Here is a 17,148-nt window from a genome sequence, read left to right as displayed (position 1 = left end):
CAAAATCACGGGGCTGAAAAAGATCTGAAAGGTTACCAAATACCTACCTCCCTCCCCCTACACATAAAGCAATCAACATTACAACATCACAGTTAATTGGCATTAGTGCTTACTCTTGAATATTTCTAATGACCAAGAACTCACTTCTTTATGTGGTAACTTTACTGGTCTTTGGAGTGTCTGTGGCTCTAAGAAAGTCTTTTATTATACTGCCTAAAATATGTCTCCTATTATAGGTTCTACCCAATGCTCTTGGTCTATACCCTTAGGTCCCAAGAGAATCAGTGCAATCACCTTCTCAGGTGGTATTCTTTCAGTTACAATAAGATCTTTCCTACCATCCACTTCCCTGTTCAAATATACCCATCTGGTCTTGTCTAAATATCTTTAGTTCTTCTTATGACACAAGTATTTCCCATTTTGCTTTTGTGGACATATCTCAGACTTTTATATTTCACAAAAACTGAAATATTTTATATTTCAACAAACACTGACATATGCTAGGCCCTATAGTTCATATTAAGGTAATATAGAATGTGCCCCACCCCCACCCCCGGCAAGACCTTTTTTAATATAAGGGAGTCTGGTGTGTGCCATGTTCCATGGTATATCTGGAGAAGTGAGAAGCTCACTGGAGAAGGGAAAGATGAAACAAAAGCAAGATTTGGTGAAGGGTGTGCAGAATAGCCTCTGTAGGCTCTGGTGGCCAAAATAGAGACTTTAGTCTGTCAGGGGCAGTCATTACCTTATGAGAAACCTGGATTGAGGAACTAATTAACATTTTAAATGTCCACATACCCACTTAAATTCCACATTGGTATTTCAGTTCCGCATTTATTACTTGCCCAAGCAACATTCCTGACAGAGAGTCTAAAACTACAAAGAGAAGCTGCCAGACTGCCTTCCATCTGTCCATCTGGTCTTCCCCCTGCATGAAACACTCTGGTGTGTTGAGGAGGAAGACATAAAGATGGGCAGAAAGCATCTGGGGACCCATCTTGTTTCTGTTTCTCTGCATCCCAGACTGGCCAGTTTGTTGGTCAAGCACAGTTGTGAGAAGGTGTGGCTTTCCCTGCTCTTGGTGACATGTCAAGAGGTGCTGTTTGGGTTTCAATGCTGTGAAGAAGAGTAGGAGCTGCACTCAGTTCACTCTGTATCACATTCCTACCATGACCCTAGTAAAAACCTGGCGACAGAGCAAGTCTGTAGGACCCAAGAAACTGACAAATGGACCACAGGACGAATTTCCCCAACCCGAGTGTGGTTGGCCTTGAGTGGAACAAGCAGGTGAGGCCAGAGGACCGTGAGAGGCTTGGCTTCCCAAACTTCACACCATACACTACTTCCTCAAGAGAAGGCATTGGGAAAGAAGTCACCCTGCTCTGAAGCTACCTCATTCAGGAAGGAGTTTCTACTATTGCTTCCGGGTGAACAAGGCCATTTAATTACTTACACCTTCCATCCCACACCATGTGTGCTCCCATTTTGGAACTAAGATTTGCAGGACAGGAATTGGATGGGTGCTTATGCCAGGTGTCTTGAGGGAAACAGGAACAGAGAGGAACAGGAGGAAACAGAGAGAAAAAAGAACAGAGAGGAAAGAAAAGCTGTGGGAGCTGGGCACTCAGCGTGTCATTTTTCTGGCAAGGGAAAAACTACATGCTATTTGAAATTACTGTATTTAGTATTAAGTTCTACTGAAAAGACTTAAGTTAAAGGGTCATAGGAGCAGAAAAGCCATTCTCAGTCTAACAAATCTCTGCCTGGCCCCTCTCAGATTCCTCCATCTCGTAAAGGGCAGCAGACAATGCAGTTAAGCCTGGAGGATTTTTGAGGAGAAAATGTTATAACCCACAAATTCCTTATCAGCCCAGTTGTTGTTCTTGTGCAGATACATCAGAAAGACATTCTTAGTATCCAGGGGCTCCCGCATGCCCTGCCTCTAATAAATCATTCAAAGAGCAATTGACCAAGCAATAAATCAAAATAAAGAAATCAAAACAGAGAAGTGTAGACTGAAAAGACCAACAGTGAGCATGGAAACTAATTAAACATAGTGTTAATGCTAAAGACTTGCTATAAATATGCTACAAAAGAGAAGGTTAATATAAAAAAATAATTACTTAAAGAGAAGATATATAATGTAAGAAATTAACAATTGTAATGTAGGCCGGTAAATTTGCTGTTATATCAACAGAAACTGAGAAGGAGTTGGAGGATTGATGAGTATAAATAAAAATCTGCCAATTTCCCCAATTTAGGCAAGATGGAACAAATAGCAACTACTTTATTTTTGATACTGAGAATTGTTGAAAACTATAGTTTTTTAAACATAAAGGCACATTTCCAATCTATCTTTTAGAAAGAACAGGAAACAACAATCTACAAAGAAAATGGGAGACGCAAAGGAAACTATAAGTAAATACAAAAATCAGCAACTGTAAAGCAAGCCAGAAGACAATAAGTGGTGCTTTGTTCCCTTCATTAAAAAGGAAAAAATATCTTAGGTAAAGATATTTCTATATTACTAGAAGATAAAAACCAAACAAAGGATGAGGCCAAGTCACATTAAATTAAAACAAATTAAAGGAAAGCAAAAAATGGCCATTTGTTGCATTATAGTTGTTGGCCAGATTGAACAATTTACTGTCAACTAGTTTTATTGCTCCCAGCACTACCTGCAAGTTTCATCAGAATGGGGTAAGAAAATTTTAGGGTCCAGGTATATTTTTCTATGGATATTAAAGATAGTGTTTTCTTTTTCAGTTCATCAGACTGGCTAAATATCCAGCCTTTGCGATGAGACTACAGACTGCCTACACACAAAACCCTAGTAACTCTGATTTTAAATAAGCTATTAAAAATAGTTATATATGATTTAGCAATTAAGCAAGCCTCTAGCAAGCACATACTATCATTAAAAAGGCACTTTTTCACTCATTAAATGTTGACATAAGATCTGTGTTGAATATTAATGGGATGAGGATAAGGACATTCTGTAAACTCTATAGTAATCTATTTAAATGTAGGAGTATTTTAATCCACCCCTGTAAACACAGTGGAGAGCCCAAGTATGATGTACATCATGAGGCATAGTGCTCAGAGTCCTTGCAGGCATTTTCATGAAGTGTGGGTTGTTGACAGGCACTTTTACTGGGAATTTTGACCAGATTACATTTAACTACTGATGGCTTTCTTAATGAGAACAAGGGCAGAGCTGGCTGTTAGAGCACTGTCCTTGGTGCTGAATCCTCGGAGCTGGTCTTTTCTTGTGAATCAAGCCATATTGTAACCATTTATTTTGGATACAGCTATATTATAGATCTGTTATATCATTTTACAATTGGATGGTTTTGCAGTGTCATCTAATTCAGACCAGCATCCAAAGAAATCGCCAATAAAGCGTTCTTGCCAGGGCATTATAGAACCTCAGCTTGACCACTGAAATTCTCTGGAGGTAAAGAGTTGATTCCTTTGAGGAGCAGGTAAAACTATTAGAGCTTTCTTCCATCTATAAAGTCAGATTTGGTCTCCTTAACTCTCTACTCTTGGGCACTTGTATTGATGTGAACAAATCAAATCTTTCTTTCCCATGTCAGCCTCTTGGAGAAAATACGACAGTACCAACTACCATCTTTGGTTACTCAGGCTATATCATATTGATGTTTAACATGCAATTACTTATGTTTCTCACTTAGAATGATTTTCTCTATCTTCTTAGTCCTATGTATTCTGTACTTTAATAGACAGTCTCCTTTTTTCCAATGCCCTCCTTAAAAAGGGCTCCCAGAACTTGGCATTGTGCTTCAGATATAGTTTGACTATGCCTGCTACATTTTCACTACCCCTCCTCTCCTTACCATTTTCTAAAACATTATTTCCCTGACATTCTAAGAGATTTTTCTCACTTTTGGGGCCTTATGCAAGCTGTAATTCTACCTGGCTATCTCTTCTCTACATTCTTTGTCTGCAAAGAACTTTCTCTTTTTTCAGGCCTCATCTTCCATGTCACATACTCTGAGAACTTTGCATTTATGTTTTCTAAGAGCTGTCCATGCCAGTACTCACTTATATGTTAAATTGTTCTTTTTCTTTATAAAGCTGAGCACATTTTTAATTGCACTTATTTCTATGTAGTCCTTGCCTCCATCCTTAGACTGAGAGCTACAGGAGGTAGCATCTCTGTTTTTTTTTGCCTCTGTATTCTCCATACTGAATACAATATTTAACACATAGTATATACTTGATGATTGTTGTGTGATACTGAATACAATATTTAACACATAGTATATACTTTATGATTGTTGTGTGAATGAATGAATGAGAGTACAAATGGTTTCAAACTGTTTATTGTTGTCTATGAGTGTTTTCTTGCTTATGAAATAGAAATGGTAATATAAAACTCACGCAGTCATTTTGAGGATTAAATGAGAAAAGATCTTGAATTCTGAAAGACACCAAATAAGTGTCAGTACAGTCTGAATTTCCATTCAGTGTGGCATGAGAGATGTGGTTCAGAGCTTTTTTCACCATAGACAGATGAGCCCCTAGAGGACCTTCCTTCTGTGATAGCAGTAAGACTTTTCCCCAGCTGTCTCATTTCCCAAGCTCCAGGCTCCTGGGCAGCCTTGATTTCCTCCAAATCTTCCAAATGGTACCCAAAGTAGCTGTCTCAGTTGTAAACAGCAGGTGGGTGCAGTTTTGCATTGTTTTTCCCCCACTCATCCCAGAATGAGGTCTGCTGAATATACTGTTCTCTGCATCCCCACCACCATTAACCATGATTGTGAAGTTGAAAGGACCATAATTAACGGTTGGATGCAAAACAAGTGTGGCGAATTCATGCAAATATCCACCAGAAGCCACCTTTTCTTGGGCAGAGCTGTTGTGCATGTTCTATTTATGCAGAGAGAGAACTCTTTCCTTGCCATATCTTTTTCATCGTGTAGAGGCACATTTAACCTGGATGATGCCTCTGCCAAATGGTGATCTAAATAAGAGAATTGGGAAGTAGAAGGGTGATTGTTCTCATTCTCTCGCTTACTCTTCCAGCTCCTGAACTCAATTGCCTCTCGAGAGCAGTTGGAAGCCAGATGCTATTTTGAAGGGGTTCTCATGTTTGCAGTGTAATCACATTATAATAGTTAGGATTATCTAGGTAGAACGTGGTTATGGAGAATTCTGTGTCTCTGAATGTACTGGAAGGAGCTATATTTAGTTGTGTCCAAGAACTCTTAAAAGAACATTTGTACATGGATTGGTTTTCTGCGGCATGGTGGGATGGAAAGAATTGAGAGGTAGTCATCAGACAGACTTGGCTTCGAATTTTGGATATTTCTAATGATGTGAACTTGAGCTGTTACTTAACATCTCAAGATACATGATGTGATTAATGACCTACCTCCCCCAGAATTCTTTTCCTTTTTGCTGTTTTCCTTCAGCTCTTCTCCTGATAGAGGGGAAGGTTGGAGCATCCATATCTGACCTCAGGAACCTTGTCTTTGTGGCAGCTGCTGACTGTTTTGAGTCACCCATGACTTAATTGCTTTATAACCTCACTTTAGGCTTTTTTTTTTTTTAATTAGTTTAATGTTTTACATGTGGTTCCAAGCCTGGCCTCTGTTCTTGTTGAATTTTGTGACATGTGACATAATTGATTTTGTCTTTGGGGATTGACCTTGCCCCTCCCAACCCCATTTCCTGATTCTGTTTCTAGTTTAGTGACTTTCACTTGTCACATGAATAAAGCACAGGTGGACCATGGATTGAGAAGACATGGGAGACTCAAGCTCAGATGGGTTAGAGTTAGGATCACACAAGGTATCTCATGGCTTGGGTTTTAGATATTCCATCGGGGAATTTATAAGAAAACTCCTATATTGGATAGGACAAACTAATTTATGCTGTAGTAGCAAACAACATGAAATCTTCCTATATTATGAGAAAAAAAATGTTCATTCCTTCATGTCCAGAATGGGTGGCAGAAGGACTCTGGACCAAAGTCCGTTTTGACATATACTTACACAGTCACCAAGGCAGAGAAAGAGAAATGTGGCAAATAGGGCACTAGTTCTAAAAAGTTTCCACACAAAGTGATACATATCACTTGCACATTTCATTGACCAAGGCTAGTCATGTGTCCATGTTTAACTTCAAAAACAATGAGGCAACTGATTCTAACCAGGTGCCTAGAATGTGAACTTAGGATATTTGAGAATATCATTAATGACCACCACATTTCCTTATTATTGCCCATTGTGAAGCTTTTCCATCAGATTCCCATGATACCCACACTTAATGTTGAAGCACCTGTGCACTTCCTATCACAGATCCTGAGAACCTTCTATTACTGTGCACCTGCTGCATCCCAGACACTAAGAAGATGCTATCACCTGTGCTACTCCCCAATTGGTCTCACAAAGTAACTCCAGTTAAATCAGTGAATGAATAGACTGCCAGAAGCACCCAACAATTTCATAGAATCTGTTACTTCATACTGAAGAAGGGATTTTAGTAAGAGCTTTCTCATTTTATCTCCATAGTTACGTGGTAAAGAAATGTCTAATACTCCCTCTTGACTCTATTCCACCTTGAAAGGCAGTGGTTCTTCCAAGCCTACCATGCAGTATGGACGAGAGGCCTCAGAAAACTTCAGATCTCTCCCACTCATCAATTGTTGATCCAAAGTAACAGAAAACTGTGAACTAAAGACCTCCACGTATTCTTTTTCTGACTTGTTGCCATAGTCCTATGTTAGGAACTTGTCTCAGGATTGTATCAGCTCTGCAGCAGCATAGTTAAAGTAGAAAGGGAGACTGAAATGGACAGGATTGTCACCAAAACCTTTCTGTAACCACTTTGGAAAGCTTAGGCCTGTCAGTGCCCCTCCCAATTCTGCACTGTCACCACAGCCTAGGTTGCCTGCCCCATCAACCTGCCCAATCCTCTTTCCCAGTCCTTGGATCCTGTGGATCATCCAGCCTCCTGAGCATACCTACCTCTAATGTCCATTCTACCATGTGAGCCTTACACATACTCTTGAAAGTTCTGAACTTCTATTGAAGCCCTGTTGAGGCTCAAACTTCTCTTACTAAGTGAGAGAGAAATTCCCTGAGTGTCACCTTGTACAAATACCAAAATGAGCTCTCCCAGGTTGCTAATTTATTTTTTCATTCACAGTTCCTACAGATTTTATTATCATAGTATGAGACCTGAGGGACCAAGAACATTTTCCTTTTGACACAAATATACTTTAGACTCATTTGGAAAAGGAAATGAAGGTTACCCAAATGTTGACAGCTGATAATCTTCTCAGCCTGCGTGTTGAGACTCCAGCCCTGGTCCTAAAAAGTCTCATGGAAATAGCAGTCTATGTTTCCATATAGCAGAGGTTTCTGCTTCCATTGGGCCCCTTTCAAACCAATGAAAGTTGGCCCATTTGGCCTCCATATAGTGAAAAAGTTGGGATACCACTGAATTTGGAAACTGGCTCTGCTATTTTTCAGCTTCATGAACTGAATACTTCTCTACTAAACTTCAGTTTCCCCACCTGTCAAGTGGGGAGGAGATGTGCCCCCCCAAGCTCCCTGGAGTCTTTGTGAGGAATAAATAATAGGTGTCATAACTTTATTCATATTCCTAAACACCTTTTGAACAAAGATATTGCTAATGTGAGTTCATGGGTATGTGTGTGCATGTGAACATGTACAAATTCAGCATGTGTATATATACATAATACACATAAATATTTTAACATGTGTATATAATTATATATGTATATATGTGAATATGTATACATATTGACTTAAAATAAATTTTAAATTAGCTCAAGAATCTTAGAAGAAAGGTTGTCATTTCATTAGAGGCCTAATACAGGTAGTTAATGAAATAGAACATTACCTATACCTCTTGAGCTTCCTAAAAAGCAAAGGTAAAAAGGAACGTATGGCAGATTCTCAAAGCTTTTCTTAGTGGAAAGAAAGAAGCATACATACTTTCCATGGAAGACACTAGAATGGAGATTTATCATCTGCATCCTTATATAAGGGGCCTCGAGGAGATACTGGTCAATATCATAATATCTCTGCCCCAACACTCAGCTCCTTCTCCATCAACATTGTGATACAATATTAAACTGAAACATAAAGGAATCATTTACACTCAATGATTCTGTTTCTTATGCTGTATAATAGTATTAATGCCGCTAATTACCTCCATCAAGTAAATTAATGGATCTCGAAGTTTCTTTTCCCTAGGCATTGTTGATGGATATACCTGGTATGGAGTCTGTTGCGTAGATTGGCACTGACCATCCATGTGACCTTAGGAAAGTGATTTAAAATCTATGAATCAGGTTCTCATTTGGAAAATTTTGATGCCAATAGTATCAACTCTATCAAAATTTTTGTAAATATTAAATGAGAAGATGCATTAAAAATGCTTATCTGGTGGTGGTATGCAGTAAATACTGAGTTAATGTTGGCTATCACTATTAGAATTTCACAGATGATATATGTGAGGCAGAGTATGGAGGTGTGCTAAGGGAAGAACAAGAAAAATCAGTGGGTGCACAGACTTTTAAAACCCATCAATCAAATTTGAATAGACTGGGAACAGTGTTCAGGAAGAAGTAATGCAGGGAGGAGAAACAAAATCAGTGAAGTCCAAGGTGTGCAGAGATAGCAGTTGGCACACTGGATGCATTGAAGAGAGAGGAGGAGTGAGATTTCAAAGGGAGGTTGGAAATGTACTTACAGAGAAACAAGTGGACAATCTTGCAGGCCCTTCCTGGAAACTGAATATTGGTCACATTCCAACTTCTACATCATGACCCCCAAATTTGCAAACTCATTAACTCGATTCATCAGGCTACAGAATTGATGAGATTCACATAAACTAAACCTACACGAGACTGGTGGAGACAGTATGCAATGAATTTGTAAAAACTGAATTGTTTATTCCTCCCCTCCAAAAAGATCCCTGGGTCTTTTCTAGCTTAGAAGTCTGGGTTGCCCAGGACACCTCACTTTCTATATCCAGTTGTCACCAAGTTCTAATGGTTCGCCACTCTGAAATTTTCTTCAGTCCACATGTTCTTCTCATTTCCAGCATCACCATCCTCATCCTGATTATCATCATCTTGTGCTTGGGAAACCTCAACAGCCTTCTAACTGGTCTTCCCATATCCACTCTTTCTTACCTCAAGCAAGTGTAAATTGCACAATTACACAGCAAGTATAAATTCATACTGTATGTATCTTCATTTAACAGATGAGCAAGCCAAGACTGAGGATGTGCCAAAGCACATTCCAGAAGCAAAAGGCTGAGCTGGGTTTGAACCTATGCATGTAAAAATGCCATTAGGCAGCCGTGTGCATTTAGTGCCTTGATGCTGACTCATAACCCCACAAAGTAGAATCTGACTAGACTGAAATCAGCAGGGGTTTCTAAGAGATCTCAGATCCTCCACACATCACATTTATCTCTTTCTCCGCCCAGATATGGCCAGCCTCAATCCCCTGCTCAATCTTGAAACACCTGCTGGCCCTGCCGTTAACATCAACAAATAATGAAGAGCTGTACTAATAACAATTATCATAATAAATTGGCCTTTGATTACATCTGTCACCTGAGAATTTCAAAGACTTTACAAACATCAATTAGTAATTACAGCTCAAAGGCTCTCTCAGAGAGCCTCTCACAGAGAGCAGTGATCATTAAGGTCAGATAAGAGCTGTGCAGGGAGGTATGAAGGACAGCTCTAGCTTACATTGGTTTAGACCTGGGAGTTTCCAGTCCCTGATGGAAGGTCTAAGCCTCTTACCATGAGGTCCACACTTAGGACATCCCAATTAGAGTATAATTCTGGTGTTGAGGAATAAAAAGCATGAAATGTAGTTTTGGAAGGGAGTGTATAGATTATGCTCTACCCTTCTTACAACAGAAAAAGAAAATGTTGTCCAGACTGGGGAAGTGATTTGCCCAAGGTCAGAGCCATGACTTGAACACAATAACTCACACTTTATCTGCATTTGTTTACTCTGGAAAACTGTGTCATCATTGGCCATTCTCTCCTCTGTAAGGAGATACTGATGATAATGATAATGATGGTGGTGGTGGTGGTAGTAAAAATCCAACAATCATTTATTAAGGGCTTGCTCTGAGTTGGTGGGGAGATATAGAGGTAAACAGGTAAATAGGATAAAGTTCCTGCTCTGGAGAACCCACAGCACAGTGGAAAAGACAGTCATGAAAACAAATATGTACAATAAATTGTATTAGGGGTCTCATTGGTGGTGTGCCCAGTTTACAACTAGAAGCTTGGAGATGGAGGGGATGAGAAGGTAGTTAGGAATTTTTCATAGAAAAAAATGACAATTCAGTTGAATATTGAAAGTAAGTGGGTATTTTCTTCCTCTAAAGGAAGCACCTAAACAGAGGCCCAAATTGTATCATTCCATGATTTGGAGAGATTTGATAGGATTGGTTCTGAGACATAGATAGAAGATCAAGGAGAAAAAGACAGGAAGCAGATGATGAGGGGTGAGAGGGGTTAGCAGGCCATGGTTTAAAGCTTAGAATTTATTCTCTTATAGACAGGGAACATGATTTTGTCAATAACCCTGACACCCATTCATGATAATAATAAAGCCATGCATGTATACTTCTTTGCATCTCTCAGGCATATGTGCGTTCAAAATTTTGTTCAAGTCAGTGAGATGTACGTTGGGTATTGCCACCATTCTATAGATGAGAAAAGTGTGAGTCAGAAAGATTAAGGGATTTGCCCAGGGGATTCACCTAAGTTCACTCAACCAATAAAAAATGAAACTAGAATTTGAATGTCTAACCTCACCCATTACATCACCATGGCATGATCAATATATGTCAGGTACTGTGCCATCGGTGAAAAGGACTGAGAAAGTCTCTTGCCTTCATTGTCTTTCTTTAAATCTGGTGGGAATCATGGAAAGTTCATAAATAGTAAATGCACAATTTCATATAATGATGGGTGAGAATAGAAAAAAGTGATCTGTGATAGAGGGTGACTGGAGAGTGTGGCAATTGATTGGAACCATCAGCATCTTGAGGAAGTGACAGATAACAGAACTCAAATGATGAGGGCATAAAGATTGTGAGATATTCCAGGCAGAGGGAACAGCAAAGATAAAGGCCCTGAGGATGAAATGAATTGAGTTTGTTCAGGGGTTGTAAACAAGAGCAATCCACCTGGAGGGAGAAAATGGTAAAAAGATAGAAGAGATGGCAATGTTGGTTTATGCAGGGAAGTGAGAATCAAGGGGAAGAGCAGGGGCTTTACCCGTAGTCTACCAGGGATCCATTGGAGAGTTTAAATAGGGTATCATGGGATCTGTCCTAGACAATTAAGAGATTACAGAGAGGCATTAATTATTAAGGCTGTAGGTATAGTGGACAGGAAGCTATTGTAGCCATTTAGGAAAGAGATGATGTAGAGAAAGGTGGTAACAGCTGAGACAAAGAGAACACAAAATATTCGGGATGTGGCAAAAAAAAAAAAAAAAAAGTATATTCTCTCCCTTTAAGAAATTGATTAATATGAAAAAAAAGAAATTGATTAATATGGCAAATTTCAAATATGATCGACTCATTTCCTAATGCCCCTTATTTCAACAATGATTAACCCATTGCCAGTCTTCTTTGATCTACCCCAATTCACTCCCTGTACTCTGCCAGAAATTTTTAATTCCTTGTTTCAAAGTAATTTCAAACTTACAGAAAAGTGTCAGGAATAATATAGAGCTTTCATAGACCTGCCTAATTCCCTAATTGCTTACAGATCACCACATTTGCTTTACCATTTCTTTCTGTCTCTGTCTCCCTGACTCTATCTGACTATCAGTCTGTCCGTCAATGATGTATCATCCCTTTACACCAAAAGCTTCAATGTGCATTTCCAATACAGACAATACAATTACCAGGAAATTAATGTTGCTGTAATACCCCAGATTTGTCACTTGTCTCAGTTATGTCCTTTTTTTTTTTTTAATCTGGTCCAGGATCACTTGTTAAATTTAGTTGTCATGTCTCTTTAGATTCGTTATATCTCAGCCTTTCCTTGGCGTTTTTGAGCTTGACTCTTGAAAATTACAAGCTGGTTATTTTGCAGAATATTCCCTATGTTCGGTTTGCTCACAATTAGATTCAAGTTATGCCTTTTCAGCAGGAGTACTACAAAACTTATATTGAATTCTTCCTACTGCATCATATCCATGTGTCCCATTATAGATAATGTTAAAGTTGTTCATTAAAGTGTTATCCACTGAGGTATTCCTCACTGTAAAGTTACTGTTTCTTTTTAATGTATGCATATTTTATAAGGATTTATTTCTGGACTAGGTAAACATCCGGTTCTTCATCAAACTTTCTTCCCTTAGTTTTAGCATTTATTGATGATTCTTGTCTGAATCAATTATTGATAATGTTTGCCAGAGGATATTTTTTCTCATTTCGTCATTCATAATTTATGTATTGGTTAACGTCTATTGTGGGGATGAGCTCTCCTGTGTCCCTTGTTTTTAATGTATCATTTATTTCTATTACTTAAAACTCATAGATTCTGATTGTTCTGAGTCAGTGATAACCTGTTGTCATTATTATTTATTTTTATGCTCAGATTGTCTCAGCCTTAGTGGGAGCCCCTTCCAATCAGTTCCTATATACTTTTTTTAAGATATATTTTGCCAACTTGTAGTCAGGTGAAAACTATACATATATCTTCTGATTTTTGTTTTTATGTATAGATGCATTTGCCAAAGTAGGATGGAATGAATGTATCTCATTTAACAGGTTATTAGTTTGATCTGTTGATTTAAGCGTTTAAGTAAGCAGTTATGTGGCCCCCATTTGTCTCTCTGTCCAAGTCCTGCAAATGTAAGAAATGCCTTCAGAGAAGTGCCTATGTCCTTATGATATGTCCCCATCAGTTCTTGGAAACTTCTTTTATTTTTCTGGTAAATTTATGGTGCTTTTTGTGCACCAACCCCAATTCCTTCTAGCAGAGAATGATACTTAGAAACCAGGATCTGAGGGCTGCTGAGTATCATTGCTAATGAGCATTTTTGCTTCTTGCTCTCAGACTGAACATAAACACAAGATATACATGTACCTGTAGACTTCCTATATCTATCTGCCTGACTACCTAGCTAGTTGATAATAATAATCCCTGTATTAAAAACCAAGAGTTCATAATTATAGCCCTAATTCCAGTTGAACATCACAGGATTTATTTCACTGTTCACCCTTCCCATATTTCAACTCACTTTTTTGGCAGTGAGAAACTTTACTTTCATTATTCTTAACATACTTACTTATTTGTTCAACCCTAGAATACCCAGAAATTATTTTCAGGGTTACTAACCTATGTCACTTTGTAAAACAAACCAATTAGGATTCACCATAGGCTTATAGACGGGCTGTACAAAATATTGTGTTCAGAGTTAGTTGGTTAGTTATGTTTCTTTCTCTAGGGTATGGTTATTTATTGGGAACAGTTATGTTTATTTGTTTATCTTTGTTACTAATTTTGGGTTCACTTTATCCATTTATTTTTTGAGATGGGGGAGGGGCAGAAGGAGAGAGAGTCTTAAGCAGGTTCCACGTCCAGCATGGAGCCCAGTGTGAGGCTTGATCTCACAACTGTGAGATCATGACCTGAGCTGAAATCAGGAGTTGGCCACTTAACTGACTGAGCCACCCAGGTACCTCCCCTTTCCCCATTCTTACTGTTTGGGGTTTTTTTTTGGGGGGGGGAGGATATGTAAAATATTGCAACATGGTTCCAAAAGAGGTAGCTACAAAAAAGAAGTATATGCAGAATGGTACATATTATTTCTTTTCCCCCCATTCCCACCATCCTCGGTGGGAAATCAGTGCCATTAGTTTCTTGTAAATTAGTGGAAAAAATTAAGAAGTTCACATATATTTTATTTCCTCTTCTTATGGAAAAGGGGACATACCAGGGATGCCTGAGAATCACTTTATATTATTTCAGATCATTTTTTTTTTTACAGATGCATAGTATTTCATGATGTAGACATATTAGTCTATTCACTTACTCTCATATATGGACATATAGATTGTTCCCAGTATTTTTCAATTGCAAACACCACTATAATAAAGGAATGCATGAATATATATTTCTCTATTTTGGGAGGTCTCTTCAAAGTTATATGTAGGAATTTTATCTTGGCTATTAAATAATGCTGTAAGAAATGTAGGGGGCATATATCTTTTTGATGGAAACAACCTAAGTATTCATCAGTGGGTGAATGGACAAAGATGTGGCATGTATGTATGCTTTATATGTTTATATGATGTGTATATTCACACGCACAGTGTGAACACTACTCAGCTATAAAAAAAAAAAAAATGAAATCTTGCCATTTGTGATGGCATGGCCAGACCTTGAAGATATTATCCTAAGTGTAAGTAAGTCAGACAAAGACAAATACATCATGACTTTACTTACATGTGGAATCTAAAATCAAAACAAACAAATATAACAAAATTCAGACTCGTAGATACAGAGAACAAATTGTTGGTTACCAGAAGGGAGGGGTTTGGAGGAGAGCAAAATATTGAAGGGGATCAAGAATACAAACTTCCAGTAATAAAATAAATCGGTCAGGGGCAATGTATACCATGGGGAATACAGTCAATAATATTGTATCAACTTTATGGTGACAGATGGTAACTAGACTTATTGTGGTAATCATTTCACAATATATACAAATGTTGAATCACTGTTGTCTACATGAAACTAATATAATATTGTATGTCAATTATACCTCAATTTTAAAAGAAGAAATTTTGGGGCGCCTGGGTGGCTTAGTCGGTTAAGCGTCCGACTTTCGCTTAGGTCATGATCTCGCGGTTCGTGGGTTCGAGCCCCACGTCGGGCTCTGTGCTGACTGCCAGCTCAGAGCCTGGAGCCTGTTTCAGTCTGTGACTCCCTCTCTCTCTGACCCTCCCCTGCTCACGCTCACTCTCTCTCTCTCTCTCCTAGAAATAAATAAAACATTAAAAAAAATAATAATAATATAAAAGAAGAAATTTTATCTCAATATATTTTAATCTCTTTTCTCTTATTATAAGTGAAGTTGACATATATTTTAAAATATATTTTCATATATTTAAGAGACATTGTAATTTAATTTTTAATTACTACTTTATACGTATATATAATATGTATATTAAGTAAACTCTGTCCCTATCTTTGGGCTTGAACTCATTATGCTGAGATCAAGAACTGCCTGTTCTACTGACAGAGCCAGCCAGGCACCATTTTTCTTTATGTCTTTTGCCTGGTTTTCTTTCAGGCTTTTTACCTTTTCCCCTCAATTTCTAAGGTCTATTTATATATAAGGGATATTAACACTTTTCCTTTTATTTTAATTTTTTAGTGTTTATTTTTGAAAGAGAGAGAGAGAAAAGGGAGTGCAGGCAGGAGAGAGGGACAGGGAGAGGGAGACACAGAATCTGAAGCAGGCTCCAGGCTCTGAGCTGTCAGCACAGAGCCCAATGTGGGGCTTAAACCCATGAACCATGAGATCATGACCTGAGCCAAAGTAGGACACGTAACTGAGCCACCTAGGCCACCCCTCTTTTCTTTTTAAGGTTTTTTTTTTTTTTTAATTCATTTATTTGGAGAGAGCGAGAGAGTGAGAGCACAGGTTGGGGAGGAACAAAGGAGGGGAGAAAGAAAGAATCCCAAACAGCCTCTGCATGGTCAGCGCAGGGCCTGATGCAGGGCTCAAACTCATGAACCCTAAGATCATGACGCAAGCCAAAATCAAGAGTTGGACACTCAACTGACTGAACTACTCATGCACCTCAAGGATATTAACTCTTTATCTGTAATATATGTTATATTTTTTCCAAGTTTGTTATTGTTTGACTCTGCTTATCAGTGTTTTTGCCACAAAAAAAAAAAGGAATCAAATGAATCAATTTTTTTATTGCATCCACAATAAAAGTGAAAAATTTTCTCTTATACCAGGTTTATAAAGGAATTCACACGTTTGTTTCTACTGCTTGTATCGTTTCATTTCTTTACATTTAAATTTCTGATGTTTGGTGTTTATTTTTGTGTATGGTGTGAAGTATGGATTTAATTTTGTCTTTTTTCCCACATGTCTACTTGGTTGTCCTAGCAACATTTATTTAGAAATCCATTTTTGCCCCAATAATTTAAGTTGCCCCTTTTCTCATATTTTAAATTTTCATATGTTCTTGGGTGTTTTTCTGGATTTTGCATTCTTTTCCACTGGCCCATTTGCCTATTTATGCACTAGTACCACACTGTTAAGATTACAACAATTTTATGTTTTTAATATGTGTTTTGGCAAGTTTTCCTGTCTGGACTTTCTCTTTCAGTGATTTCCTACTTTGTGCATGTTCGTTTTTTCATGCAAGTCTTAGTATCACTTGTCCAGCTCCATAAAAATCCTATTAGTAATTTTACTGCTATTACCTCTCATTTATACATTAATTAGGGTGAACTGACATCTTTAAGATCTTATATTGTCCAAGCTGAGAACAGAGCATAGCTTTCCTTTTGTTCAAATCTGCCATTATTGTTTTTCAGGGGTATTGTAAAATTTTCTTTATAAAGGTTTTGCACTTCTTGGTAAGTTTATTACCAAGTATTTAAACTCAGTTGTAAATGGGATTTGCTGGTGTGATATCCCGTGACTGATTATCAGTTGTGTGTATGGATACTGTTCAGTTTATATGCTAATTTTATATCCTGCTAACTTTTATCATTAATTCTCTAAGGATTTCTAGACATACCATGATGTCATCTGCAAACAGAAATATTTTAAAGTTTATTTTCCAATTTGTATGCCCCTAATTGATTTATTTTATCCAAGTTTCACTGGCTAGTACCTCCAGTATTTTGTGAAGGAGTAGTGGAGATAGAGAATATTCTACTCTTGATCTTGATGTTAGTGGGAATGCCTTTACTAAATCCCCATTAAGTAGGATGTTGATTTTAGGAGTAAAATATATTTTTTCATATATTATGAAAGTATTCATCAATTCCTATTTTCTTGAGTGGCTTTTTAAATTAGAAATAAGTATTGAATTGCATCAAATAGTTTTTCT

At 37.9% G+C, this 17,148-nt stretch overlaps 1 protein-coding gene across 1 annotated transcript in view; it reads left to right on the top strand.

The window, feature by feature from the left end:
• The window catches only part of PTPRT (protein tyrosine phosphatase receptor type T), an 803,437-nt gene that overhangs the window by 576,985 nt on the left and 209,304 nt on the right, over positions 1 to 17,148 (top strand). The window lies entirely within an intron of this gene.

This window comes from Hyaena hyaena, unplaced genomic scaffold (genome assembly GCF_003009895.1).
Source record: "Hyaena hyaena isolate Hyena2069 unplaced genomic scaffold, ASM300989v1 scaffold_25, whole genome shotgun sequence".
Classification (NCBI taxonomy): Eukaryota; Metazoa; Chordata; class Mammalia; order Carnivora; family Hyaenidae; genus Hyaena; species Hyaena hyaena.
The sequence above is the reverse complement of the archived record's forward strand: the minus strand, read 5'-3'. Positions and strand labels throughout refer to the sequence as shown.